The following is a 14,667-nucleotide window of genomic DNA, read 5'->3' as shown; positions in this document are numbered from 1 at the left end:
GAAACACTGTAAATACCAGCTCTGTGGCATATGGGAATAAAATCCTGACCATCATACAGGCAAACCAAGCTCATTTAGTGGCTTGGACACTTGATGGAGCCTACAGTGATGTAAGAGAAATGATATGGCATTTGCCTGTTTCTCTCTTTCATGGGGAAGGGTGTGGGAGGGTGTGGCTGCTTCAAGAGCCCTGATGGTGAAATTAAGGCTGTGCTAAAAGAGCCATATTTCAGTATGGAGGGCAAACAGAGACAAATTTGTCAGTAGATAGGTGGGGGCTATCCCTTGCAGCAGTATGGGATGCTCCCTAGATGAAGTAGCCTAGCATGTCAGTAGGAACTAGGGTTTAATTAGACAATTCACAGCTCATAAGAAATATGACAGTCCAATCTCTTCTGCCGACCATAAAAGTGGTTTTCCGTACAGGTAGTTGCAAGGTCGTCTCATCCAGATGGTGGAACCCATTGGAGAAGGGCTACAGTAAGGAGGAAGGAAGAAAGAATTATGTGGGAAGCCAGATGACCTGAAGTCAGCAACATGCTGGTAAAAGATAATATTTTTGGCATGTGAATGAGTGTGCATATGGCAGGATTCCTTATGAGTTCCAGCATTTTTTAACTCCTCTCATGGACAGTGTCTCATGTATCACAGCAACTTATTCACTCTTAGCAATTCTTCTCCATTCTGTAAGAATATACTATGTGATGCTCCTTATTCTGTCTTCTTCCTCATTCACGCCAAGCTGCTTTACTCAAATATCTTTTCAAGCAGAAACCAGCCTACATAATAATTTCATCTCTGGTATTTTGAAGGGTTTGTTAAATATTGGCCTGTCTTTTTCAGGGTGGAAATAATTACATAACATTTCTTTACATCTGACCTTTACATCAGCTTCTTCACTATCATTCCTATACTGCTTTACAAAACAGGTATAAAATGGGGTACATGATATAAATTCGAGGACCATAACTGTGAAACTGTTAATTTGATAATATATACTTGTCCATGGTTGCAGTACCTCAGAGAATTCCTCCTACTGTAAAGGCACAGCAGTCTTGGAGTTAGTAGATAGATTTAGCAGGGGTGTGGGGTTGGAGCACCCATGTCTATGTAGGGGATTAGCTCCCCACCCCCACAGAAACATTTAACAATGCAGTAGCTAATTTCAAAATTCAATACATTTCATTATCTAGTCTCTCTCATCTGTGATAGGGAACCTAAACCTGTACTACTTTTCAGGTGAGTAGACTGGATCAATGAGCTTTTTTAGCCATGACCTAGCTTCAGTAAAAGTCAACTGCAGTGACATAGTAAACTGTAGATTGCTAGACACACAAACATAACCAAAATACAAAACAGAGTATTAAGGATACATAACTGAAATACAGTAAATACAAAATAGAGTATTAAGGACAATCAGGTAATTAACATACAACAGTATATACAAGGGCACCAAAGTGTAATCATTAAAATGTGTATCAACAGTTTGTTTGGAATTAGCACAAGAGTTATACATTAGTACTTTGTTGAAAAAAAAAATAACATTCTACTAAAATACTTTAAACAATATTAACCTATATCATGTACAACATATTACCTTAGTGTGGAATGGAAAGTGTTGAGGCTCATACAGCTTCTAACTTGCAAAGGCAAAATTTCAAACCACAAGTGCACATAAAAAATGGAGGTCTCCAGTGTGAGACAAGGCATGTCAAGGGTAAGATGACATTTGCTGGACAACCTGGGAGTTCGCTGGTTCTAGTTAACATCTAGTGGTCTTTATGTTGAAGGGTACCTTTCTAGGATGAGTGCTGGAACATTAAGCAACAAGTTCTCTCAGAATAGTATGTAGCTACCTTGTTTTCATAAGAAACAAGCAATGATGCTCCCTTCTGATGGTGTTAAATGATAGAATAATAATATTTTTTAAAAATGTTATAATCTAAGCATTGTACAAAGTAAAAATACATAAAACATGACTAATAAGGGATAACATACAACAAATAACACATATAGATGAAAAGTAAAAGCAAGGTTGCTTAAAGGCCAACAGTATTATTTATGTATGTAATATTAAAAAGCATTTAAATACTGATTTAGGCAGTCAGTCAGTAGTTCAAAGTCCCAAAAACATTGGCATGACACAAGTATGAACAGTGTTTGAACCGTAGGAGAAACTGTGCATCGGGGTTCACCTCTGAGCCCAGTACTGTTCATACTGGTGATGGACAACATTAGCAAACAGGTCAGAGGGGAAAGATCAATAAAGCTGCTGTGTGCAGGTGATGTGGCACTGCAAGCAAATTTTTAACAGGAACTTTTGCTAATGACAGGGGAATAGAATGCAGAACTGAAGACACACAGGATGAAACTGAGCACAGATAAGACAGCTATAATAGCAGCAAATGGGGAAATCAGAAGAAGCTGAGAAATAAGGCAGAAGAGAAAATAGTAGAAATAGGTTAACTGCTTCAATTATCTGGGAGGGGTGGTTGAGGAGAAGGGAAGTCTGAATGAGGATTTCAAAGTTAGAACCTGAGGGGCTGCAGTCAACTGGCGCAGAGTGTTAGGAGTAGTGTGAGACAGAAGAATGCCAAAGAAGCTGGAAAGCAGGTTGTTACAAAAAGTACAGTTGTGTACCTACCATAAATGTAGATGTTCAAGTGTATCCACTGTTGCAGTCATTACTCTTGGGTTATCCTGCTGGCAGGCTACCCACAGTCGGCCTGAATTCCAAAGTCCTGGTCCGGCGTCGGCTGTTGTCACCTCTTCCCTGACACCAGTGCGCCAGGGGTATAAAAGATGCAGCCAACGCCATTTTCTTCAGTTTTTCTTGCCCCAGATGTCAGGTGCCCAAAAGGGTAGGCTAAATATATTATGCCAATAAACATACATGCACTAAAGTAACATTTCCTTCGTCTACAAGCAAATACACCACATAGGTTGTATAGAATAGAAAAGTACAGATAAACCCCAGCAAAAGAGAGGGGGATGGAGGGAGGGTAACATGGACTGCAACAGTGAATACACTGGAACATCTACATTTATGGTAGGTACACAACTGTACTATGTTCATCGCGTTTCACTGTTGCAGTCATTACTCTTCGGTTGAATCCCAAAGCTGAGGATGGCTGGCTGAGCTAAATAGGATTAGGAGAGGCTATGAGGCCCTGCAGAACTGCAGTGGCAAAGCCTGCTCTGGATTTAGAGTAAAGAGGTAAGTGGTAGTGCTTTGTAAAAGTGTGCACTGAACTCCAAGTTGCAACCTCTGAGATGTCTTTGGTTGGTACTCCTCTGAGGAAGGCTGCTGAAATGGTTGCTGCTCTGGTAGAATGGGGCCTAATGCCCTTAGGCATTGATTTGTCATGCTGAGAATAGCAGAAATGAATGCAATGACCTATCCATTTAGAAATAGTCTGTTTTGAAATAGCCTTTCCTTGTGATCCTGTAGCATATGACACTAAAAGTTGCTCAGTCTTTCTGAAAGCTTTAGTTCTGTCCAAGTAGAAGCGTAGCTGTCTGTGTATGTCCAAAGAATGCAGAATTTTCTCACCCTTGTTCTGTGGCTTTAGATAAAAGGTAGGCAAGTAAATAGTTTGGTTGAGGGCCACACTGGACACCACTTTAGGCATAAATGCAGGGTTTGTCCTCAGAGAAACCCTGTCTGGATGAAAAATTATAAAAGGTTCCACAGCCATGAGTGCTTGTAACTCCGAGACTCGTCTTGCAGAGGTTATTGCTAAGAGCAGAGCTGTTTTCCAGGATAAGAATTTTATATCAGCTGTTGAGGCTGGCTCAAAAGGAGGCAGTGTGAGTTTTTCCAAGACATAATTGAGTTCCCATGCCGGAAATGGTGCTCTCCTTGGAGGCCTGATGTTTTTGGCCCCTCTGAGGTACTGCCTTAATAAAGGATGAGAAAAGATAGGTGGTTCTGTATTGTAATGGGCTGAAATGGCAGAGGCATGAATCTTAATTGATGAAAAGGAAAGGCCTTTGTTCAGCATCTCAGTTAGGTATTGTAAAATCTGAGGAATATTTGGTACATACGTGTCAATGCCTTGTTCCTGGTTCCAAGCACAGAATTTCTTCCATTTTTCTGCATAAGATTTTCTGGTACTGAGCCTCTTGGCCTCCAAGATAACATCCATAACAGCTTTTGAAAGAGGAGTGTTCTGAATGGCTACATTATCAGCCATGCTGCCAGATTTAAGGTCCTGAGTTGGCTGTGCAGGATCTGATTGTTTTGTTGGGTCAGCAAGTGAGAAGTTTGAGGCAATATCCATGCTGGACCTTGAGACAAGCTCTTTAGGATTGGGTACCAGTGCTGACGTGGCCAGTCTGGTGCAATCAGTATCATTTTTGGCTTCTCTTGTCAGACCTTTAGGAGTACCTTGGGAAGGAGAGGCAGTGGAGGGAAGGCATATACTGTTAGGTTTTTCCAGCTGAAGGATAGGGCGTCCACTTTCCATGCTTGTTTGTGATAAATCCTTGTGCAAAATCTCTGTAATTGGCAGTTGTGAGGGGAGGCCAATAGATCTATGTCTGGGCATCCCCATTTTCCTTGTTATCATGCTGAAGACTTGTGGATCCAGTTTCCACTCGTGGGGATCCATGAGGTTTCTGCTTAGTTCGTCTGCCAGAGTATTTGTTTTTCCTGGCAGGAATTGTGCTTGCAGGTGAACTTGATAAGTCAATGCTGTGTCCCACAAGGTCATTGCTTGTCTGAAGAGGGGGTAGGAATGTGTGCCTCCCTGCTTGTTTATGTACCACCTGACCATAGTGTTGTCCATCTTTATCAGTAGCTGTCCTGGATGAAGTAGATCCTTGAAAGCTGTCAGGGCATTCTGAACAGCTAGCATCTCTTTTTGATTGATATTAAGATGCATCTGGCTTGCAGGCCATGTGCCCTGAATACATTTTCCTGCCATATGGGCCCCCCAGGCATAATCTGATGCATCCGTTGTCAGTGTCTGTCTGGCTGTGGGTAAAGTAAATGGCAGACCCTTGTTGTGGTGACAGGCCTGTGCCCACCATCGAAACTCCTGTTGCAGGCAGGGAATGAGGATAATTACTGTCTCCAGGCTGTGGCAATGCTGAGTCCAAACACTTTTTAGATACCATTGTAGTTTCCTCATATGCAGTCTGGCATATGGAATTAGTAGAATGCAGGATGTCATGAAGCCCAAGGCCTGCAGGATTTTCCTTGCAGATAACTCGGTCTTTGTTGCCAACTTTTTGAAGTAAGAAGTCAGTTGCCTTTGTTTGTCTGGCGTGAGATAAGCCATCTGAGCAGTTGTAGTTAAGCCTGCACCCAGGAATATTATCTCTTGAGAGGGTACTAGTTTTGATTTCTTTTCGTTTACTGTGTACCCTAGGCAAATTAGTAATCTTTTTACAAACGCCAGATGCTTTAGAAGAATGTCTTTGTTCTCTGCTTGAATAAGGCAGTCATCCAAGTAGGGATATATTTGAATTCCTCTTTCCTGCAAAATGCAATTACTGGTGCCAGGCATTTTGTGAAGACCCTGGGCGCAGTGGATAAGCCAAAGGGCAGTGCAGGGAATTGGTAGTGCATTGAGCCAGCTATGAATCTGAGGTATCTTCTGCATGATTGTCTGATTGGGACATGCAGGTATGCCTTTTTTAGGTCCAAAGTTACGAGCCAAGCCTTCTTGGCAAGCATGGGCAGTAGCTGCTGTAAAGTCAACATCCTGAATTTTGGAACCTCCAGAAACGTGTTTAGTATAGACAGGTCCAGTATTGGTCTCCAGGTTTTGTCCTTTCTGGGCACCAAGAAAAGTCTCGAGTAAAATCCTTGCCCCTGCTCTTGCTGTGGTACTTTTTGAATGGCCCTCATGTCCATGAGGGCTGTAATTTGCTTTTGTGCCTCTGCCCACTGAATGTGTGGCAGGTCTGGCATACCTTTTGCCCTTGGTAGGGTGTGAAAATGGAACCTGTAGCCCTGGGACACTATGTTCAAGACCCATTTGTCCTGGGTAATCATTTGCCAATTTGGTGAAAAAAGTGCCAGTTTTCCCCCTAAGGGGGCTGCCAAAAGATAAGTACTTGGATCTGGCAGAGGAAAGTCATTGGGACTGTTTCCTGTAAGGTTGTGATTTGTCTTCTCCGCTGTTGGAGGTAGAAGCACCCCATTGTTTAGGCCTGTATGAGCCTTGGGGCTGAGATCTGCCTCTGGGATGTCTGTATCTGCCTCTTTGTGGCCTGTCTGACACTGGAAAGGACCAATTTTTTGAAGGCCAGTTCCTGCTAAATCTGGGTGGCTGTACCTGTAAGAAATCCTTAACTGTCTGCATGGATTTCGCTTTATCCCCCATTTTCTTCAACACCTCTTCTGCTTTAGCACCAAACAAACTATCATGCTGTAATGGAGCATCCAATAATTTTGCTTTAACATGATCAGGCAGATTCTGTTCCTTTAACCAAGCATGCCTTCTAATAACAGAACCTGTAACAGCGGCCCTGCAAGAGGCCTCCAGTGAATCATAACGACATTGCAAAGTATGCTTTCCCACTTGTTCAGCTGCATGCAATAAACCCTGCATTTTCTTGTTCTCTGAACATTCAGAATTTGTCAACATTCTCTGTTTAAGCGGTGACATTAAGTATTGCTGATATTTAAGCATATGAAAAAGACAATTTAAAGCCCTTACAGCCAAGGTAGCAGAAGTGTAAACTTTGTTCCCCCATCTGTCCAGTGCCCTAGAATCCCTATCAGAGGGAACAGGGTTTTTTGCAGTGGAAGCTTTGACCCCTTTGGGACCCTGAGATATAGTTTCTGGGTCAGCAGCAGGGTTTTTATATAGGAATTTATGAGAGTCTGGGACCCTGTAGTATCTGTCTGGCTTAGCAGGTGCAGGGGGGTAAAGAGTCAGGGGACAGGCCGGACACTGAAAATACACAATCTACAATGTCTAGAACAGGTGGAATAGCAAGAGGTCTGTGCTGAGGTAATAGCAGAAAGCCTCTGAGCCTTTTCTTAGATTCTGAGAAATCTTGGCTCTCCCAGTGGAAATGCTCCCTCATGGTATGCAGGGTTTCCCCAAAAGAATAATCCTCAGGAGGAGAGGCTGAAGGATTGGATTCTTCAGCATCAGAATCCTCATAGGGAGGAAAAGAATATCCCTGTTCAGAAGAGGAATCACAGGAAACTGAAACCTGATCAGAAGAATCATATTCTGTCTCTTGCCTAGGCCTCTTATCAGGAGGGGGATGGGAACCCCTGATCAAAGTAATTAGGTCTTCAGCCATTTTAAGCATCTGTTTTTTAGGCATGGAAGTCTGAGTAGGAGAATGCTGTACTTGTTTCTTTGTCTTTAGAGCTGCTTTAGTCTTTGTCTTTGAAGCTGAAGATGGTTTAACATATAACTGTGTAGGTCTGAAGACACCCTCAGAAGCCGATGCCTGCTCAGCGGCTCCGGACCCATCTGAGGGAAAGATTTCCGAGTGTTCAATACCTTGAGTATCCAGAGGCCCAGTCAGCTCCACGTGGGAGTCAGAAGCGGCCTGTGGCTCTGAGGTAGCAGGTGCCAGGGGCTGTGAAAGTGCCTCACTGAGAACCAGCGAACTGGCGACTGGCCTAACGGAGGCCTCGTCGCCGGTTTTGGACCTCGGATGCCTATCCTTTACCTTGTCCTTGTGTTTTTTGTAAACTCCGGTCGTCGGTTGTTCCGATGGCATTATATAGTTAAATCTTCGGCCAAAGTAATGAAATGCAAAATCGAACCGATGCTTAATAGTGCGTTGGTTAAATCTAGCACAAAACCGACAGCTAGCAATGTCGTGGTCAGGGCCTATGCAAGGAATACAGTAAGAATGAAAATCCTTATGAGATATTTGCTTCCCACAAGAAATACAACTGTTAACTTTTTCTGACATCAGTCTGGAGCAAGAAAAAAGTTTCCCCAACGGGGTACTTAGCTTTAATGAAGACTTCGGTTCTGAAATTCGGATTTGAAAATCTCAGGAGTCGGCCGACCGGCACTAGCGAACTGCTTTTGCTTCGGGCACCGCGCGGCAAGAAAGACTGAAGAAAATGGCGTCGGCTGCATCTTTTATACCTCTGGCACACTGACAGCAGGGAAGAGGCGACAGCAACCGACGCCGGACCAGGACTTTGGAATTCAGGCCGACTGTGGGTAGCCTGCCAGCAGGATAACCCAAGAGTAATGACTGCAACAGTGAAACATGATGAACATCAGTGCTGCGACCAGTACTTCTGTATGGTAAAGAAGCCTAGGCAGTGAAGGTAGAGCAGTTGGGGGAGACAGAGCTGATGAAGTGCCTGAGACGGGTAGTAGCATGCACATTGTGGCATATACGAAGAAATGAGGACATCAGAGAAAAATCCCAAGTAGCTCCAGTTGCAGTGAAGGTCAAAGAGAACAGATTATGGTGGTTCAGGCATATGCACAAGAAAACAGAAGACAATCTGATGAAAAAGATTTGGGACAGACAGGAGCAAGACAAGAGGAAACAAGGGCAACAAAATGGTTGGATTGTGTGACAGAAGACCTGTGACAGGCAGATGTGACTGTCGAAGAAGGTAGGAGAGTGGCATTAAATTAAGAGAGATGGCAACAGTTAACATGGCACCACAACCCCATGTAGAAAATGGGGAAAAAGGGGGCAGATGATTGTAAAATGCATAGATAAACATTTAAAGTAAAAATATATAAAACATAACTTTTAAGGAATAACATGCAACAAATAAGGCATGTAGGTGTAAAGTAAGTGCAAGGTCACTAAAAAGCTACCAAAATGTAGCACTGCACATTGTGAAGGACTTAGGTAAACCTACCTAAATAAATGATACTTAGGAAACTTTATGAAAGCAGCCTATTTATTGCAAGCATAAGTCAAAAAAGGTAGCAGATTCCACAAGACTAAAGCAAGATAAGTAGAAGGAAGTCAGCCTGACCAGAATAACTTGCTCCAGCTTTGCTGACTCAAAAGGCCTAGTAGGAAAACATCTAAATAAATGACATGTAAAGACTCTATGAAGGAAGCCTCCAAATCACAAGCATGAATCAAAGAAGGTGGCTGGTTCCAGAGGACTGGAACAAGGTAAGTGAAAGACAGCTGGCCTGAACAATCAAGCTAGGTCCACAAAATAACTAGCAGACCCTCTCCTGATGATCTTATGGGCCTGGTGGAGAAAGAAGGATCCAGAATCCCTTTTAAGTAAGCAATAACCACATCATGTAGGGCTTGATCTGGCAATGACTGTTAGCCATCACAGATCCCTCAGTAAAGGAGTCTTCTTCTTCTTTTGGCTGTTCCCGTTAGAGGTTGCCCAGTGGATCAACTGTTTCCATTTCTTCCTGTCCTCTGCATCTTGCTCTGTCACACCAACCACCTGCATGTCCTCTCTCACCACATCCATAAACCTTATCTTAGGCCTTCCTCTTTTCCTGTTACCTGGCAGCTTCATCCTTAGCATCTTTTTCCCAAAATACTCTGCATCCCTCCTCAGCAAATGTCCAAACCAACATAATCTTGCCTCTCTGGCTTTGTCTCCAAACCTTCCAACCTGGGCTGACCCTCTAATATACTTATTCCTAATCCTGTCCATCCTCATCACACCCAGTGCAAATCTTAACATCTTCAACTCTGTCATGTCAAGCTCTGACTCCTGCCTTTTTGTCAATGCCATTGTCTCCAACCCATATAACATAGCTGGTCTCACTACCCTCTTGTAGGCCTTCCCTTTCACTCATACTGGTACTCATCTGTCACAAATCACTCCTGACACTCTTCTCCACCCACTCCATCCTGCCTGTACTCTCTTCTTCACCTCTCTTCCACACTCACCATTACTCTGAACTGTTGATCCCAAGTATTTAAACTCATCCACCTTCGACATCTCTACTCCCTGCATCCTTACCATTCCTCTATCCTCCCTCTCATTCACACATATATATTCTTAGTCCTGCTGACTTTCATTCCTCTTCTCTCTAGAGCATATCTCCACCTCTCCAGGGTCTCCTCCACCTGTTCCCTACTCTCACTACACATCACAATGTCATCTGCAAAGATCATAGTTTTCAGGGACTCCTGTCTGATCTCGTCTGTCAACCTGTCCATCACCATTGCAAATAAGAAAGGGCTCAGAGCTGATCCTTGATGTAATCCCACCTCCACCTTAACCGTAATCGTCACTCCCACCGCAGACCTCACTGCTGTCACACTACCCTCGTACATATCCTGTACCACTCTTACATACTTCTCTGATGCTCCGGACTTCCTCATACAGTACCACAACTCCTCTCTAGGCACCCTGTTATATGCTTTCTCTACGTCCACAAAGACACAATGCAACTCCTTCTGACCTTCTCTGTACTTCTCCATCAACACTCTCACAGCAAACATCGCATCTGTAGTGCTCTCTCCTGGCACGAAACCATACTGCTGATCACTAATCATCACCTCCCTTCTTAACCTAGTTTCCACTACTCTTTCCCATAACTTCATGCTGTGACTGATTAATTTAATCCCTCTGTAATTACTACAGCTTTACAAATCACCCTTATTCTTAAAAATCGGTACCAAAACACTTTTTCTCTATTCCTCAGGCATCCTCTCATTTTCCAAGATTTCATTAAACAATCTAGTTAAAAACTCCACTGCCATTTCACCTAAACACCTCCATGCTTCAACAGGTATGTCATCTGGACCAACAGCCTTTCCATTCTTCATCCTCTTCATAGCCATGCTTACTTCTGCCTTGCTAATCCACTGCACTTCATGATTCACTATCCACACATCATCCAACCTTCTCTCCCTCTCATTCTCTTCATTCATCAGCCCCTCAAAGTACTCTTTCCATCTGCTAAACACACTCTCCTCGCTTGTGAGTACATTTCCCTCATTATCCTTTATCACCTTTACCTGCTGCACATCTTTACTAGCTTGGTCCCTCTGTCTAGCCAGTTGGTACAGGTCCTTTTCTCCCTCCTTAGTGTCCAACCTTTCATACAACTCTTCATATGCCTTATCCTTACCCTTCACCACCTCTCTCTTTGCCATGCACCTCATCTCCTTATACTCGTCTACTTTCTTCATCTCTCTGACAATCCCACTTCTTCTTCGCCAACCTCTTTCTCTGTATACTCTCCTGTACTTCTTCATTAAACCGCCAGGTCTTCTTATCCTCCTTCCTCTTTCCAGATGTCACACCAAGCACCTTTCTAGCCATCTCTCTTACTAGCTTTACTGTAGTTATCCAGCTATTTGGTAACTCTTCACTGCCACCCAGTGCCCGTCTTAACTCTTCCCTGAACTCCACCTCACAATTACCCTTTTTCAATTTCCACCATTTGATCCTTGGTGCTGCCCTCACACTCATCCTCCTCTTCTTGATCACCAATGTCATCCTACAAACCACCATCTTATGCTGCCTAACTACACTTTCCCCTGCCACCACTTTACAGTCTCCAATCTCCTTCAGACTGGCCCTTCTACATAAGATATAATCCACCTGTGTGCATCTTCCTCCACTCTTGTATGTCACCTTATGCTCCTCCCTCTTGTTAAAATATGTATTCACCACAGCCATGTCCATCCTTTTCACAAAATCCACTACCATCTGACCTTCTCCATTCCTTTGCTTAACACCATACCTACCCATCACTTCCTCATCCCCTCTGTTCCCTTCACCAACATGCCCACCGAATTTTGCTCCAATCACCAGTCTCTCACCCTTGGGTACAGTCATTACGACTTCATCCAACTCACTCCAAAATGTTTCTTTCTCATCCATCGCACACCCAACTTGTGGAGCATATGCACTAACAACATTCATCATTACACCATTAATTTCCAGCTTCATAAACATCACTCTATCCGACACTCTTTTCACCTCCAAAACACTCTTAACATACTGTTCCTTCAGGATAACCCCTACACCAGTCCTCCTCCCATCCACACCATGCTAAAACAATTTGAACCCACCTCTGATACACCTAGCCTTGCTCCCCTTCCATCTGGTCTTTTGCACACACAAAATACCGACCTTCCTTCGGTCTATCACATCAGTTAGCTCTCTCCCTATATCAGTCATACTGCCAACATTTAAAGTTCCGACCCTCACTATCACAGTCCTAGCCTTTACCTGCATTCGGGCATGCCTTCCCCCTCTTCTCCTCCTTCGGCCAACAGTAGCCCAATTTCCACCAGCACCCTGTTGGCCAACAGTACTGGTGGCGGTTGTTGTTAACCCGGGCCTCGACCGATCCGGTATGTATATCTGTACTGTTGTCCGCATGTATGACTTGGCAAAATTTTACACCAGATGCCCTTCCTGATGCAACCCTCCCCATTTATCCGGGCTTGGGACCGGCACAAAGAAATGCACTGGCTTGTGCATCCCCAATGGCTGGGTAAAGGAGTAATATAACAAAAGTAGAAGGTGCATGTTGGAAGCCTTGCTATTGAATTCTGCACCCACTGAGTTCATGTATGATTACTATCAGACAGCCCAAATTAAAAAGCACTGCAGTAGTCTAAGACATAAAGACACTATGGCATGGGTCAGTGTAGTTAGTCTGAACTTGGAATTCAGCTGAAGATTCAGGCAATATAGTTTTAATTGAAATAAGCTGTCCTGACAACAGCTGACGCATGGCCCTTCAGTGTCAACCTGTCATCCAGAGCAATTCCACAATCATGGACCTGTAAGACAAATTCTAGTCAATTCCTACCATAATTATTAAGAGGGATAAGGAAGGAAAGATGAGTTGGACATACACTGGCATGTGCCACTATCATCTTTATTTTAGCAAGATTGAATTTTATGCAATTCTCAAAACACCAACAATGTACTGAATCCAATCAATTCTTCTAAACACAAAAAAATCAGACACAGACCTCTGAGTGAAGGACAGTTATAGAGGAGTATCATTCACATATGATTGTTAGGGAATATTTCTCCTTCTAAGGATCTCCCATAGAGTGAACAATATAGCAATAACCCACGCCTGAGTGTGGGTAATGCTGGATTTACCCACGGTTGGTGTGGTTTGGTCACGAGGGCAAAGCCCGAGTGGCCAAACAAAGACAACCGTGGGTGAATCCAGCATTACTCACACCCAGAAGTGGGTTATTGCTATTATACAATGACATTATTTAAGAAAAAAAATAATTACTTTTCTTAAATAATGGCATTGTATAATGCCTCCTTGCTGCCCTTCCGCAGCTGTCTGGTATTCTGCGGCAGTTCTGATGTACTGAGTATGCGTATACTTACACAGTACATCAGAGCTGTGGGCAAAAGCAACGGAGAAAGCAAGATCTCTGTTGCTTTTTACAACCTGTCTTGCTATGTTAAATGAGTTTAACATAGTGAGACAGCTTTAAAAAAAGCAACGGAGAATCTCCTTTGCTTTTTTTAAAGCTGTCTCGCTATGTTAAACCCATTTAACATAGCAAGATAGTTTTGAAAAAAGCAATGGAGAAAGCAAGATCTCCGTTGCTTTTTAAAGTGTCTCACTATGTTTAATGGGTTTAACATAGTGAGACAGCTTTAAAAAAAGCAACAGAGATTCTCTGTTGCTTTTTTTAAAGCTGTCTCGCTATGTTAAACTCATTTAACATAGCGAGACAGGTTGTAAAAAGCAATGGAGATCTTGCGTTCTCCATTGCTGTAAAAAAAAAAAAAAAAGAGTTATACTAATGGAAAAAGTCCAGGCGACCGGACCTTTTTCCATTAGTATAACTCTGATTTACAACATGCATGCTGACCAATCAGCATGCACGTTTTCGAATATTAATGGGGGGTCGTTGTATAATATACCAGTATAGAATACTATAGTACTCTATACTCCAGGGAGTGGCAGCTAGCAAACTTCAGTCCTTAAACCACGATGTGGAACTAGCCTGATAGGTAAGAGGCAACCCAACTAAGCATGGTACCAAAGAGTAAACACAAAGTCATTCACTTAAAATGCCATGATCCGCCATGTCAAATGCAGCTGTGAGTTCAAGAATGACCACAGTAGAATACAACCATTAATCTGTGGTCATAAGGAGGTCCTTAATAACCCAAATAAGGGTTGCCTCAATACTCTGCCTAGATCTACAGTCAGAGTGATTTGGACTGAAAAGGTCATGAGATGACAGAGAGGAACACATCTGTGTACACACCACTCTTTCAGTAACCTTGCTCCCCAGAAAAAGTCATGAAATGTCAGATTGGATATATACTACTCTTTCAGTAACCTTATCTACAAAAAGGACATTTATGGTCTGGTCAATAATTTTCCAGAATTTGTGGATTCAAATATGGTTTCTTAAGAAAGCAGGTAATTACAACTTTTTATAAACTAGATGGAAAAGCCCTCAGTGTCAAAGAAGAACAAGCAAGCTGGGGAATAACTGGTTGCAGTACATCCAGACAAAATCTTACTAACCTGGTTGGGACCACATGCAGCCCACAGTGAGTTAGACACAAAGATGAACTATTCATAATCCCTTAATAGCCAAAATACTCAAACTTATCTTATCTCAAGCAAAGCACCTCTGAAGTTCTTATTAGTCACACTACCGGGAAGAGACATCCTAAATCTTGGCAACATTATGCACAAAAACAACAAGAAGTTTCCCTATTTTGTGTAGGAGAAATAAATTTTTTAAGCAGCAAAACAGACTGGA

The 14,667-nt window shown here is 42.9% G+C and overlaps 1 protein-coding gene across 3 annotated transcripts in view; it reads right to left on the bottom strand.

The window, feature by feature from the left end:
• Positions 1 to 14,667, bottom strand: part of FBXW12 (F-box and WD repeat domain containing 12) — a 1,108,462-nt gene that overhangs the window by 631,971 nt on the left and 461,824 nt on the right. The gene's annotated exons all lie outside the window — the stretch shown is intronic.

The sequence above is a fragment of the Protopterus annectens genome, chromosome 7.part0, assembly GCF_019279795.1.
Source record: "Protopterus annectens isolate FY-2018-M chromosome 7.part0, PAN1.0, whole genome shotgun sequence".
NCBI lineage: Eukaryota > Metazoa > Chordata > Ceratodontiformes > Protopteridae > Protopterus > Protopterus annectens.
The sequence above is the reverse complement of the archived record's forward strand: the minus strand, read 5'-3'. Positions and strand labels throughout refer to the sequence as shown.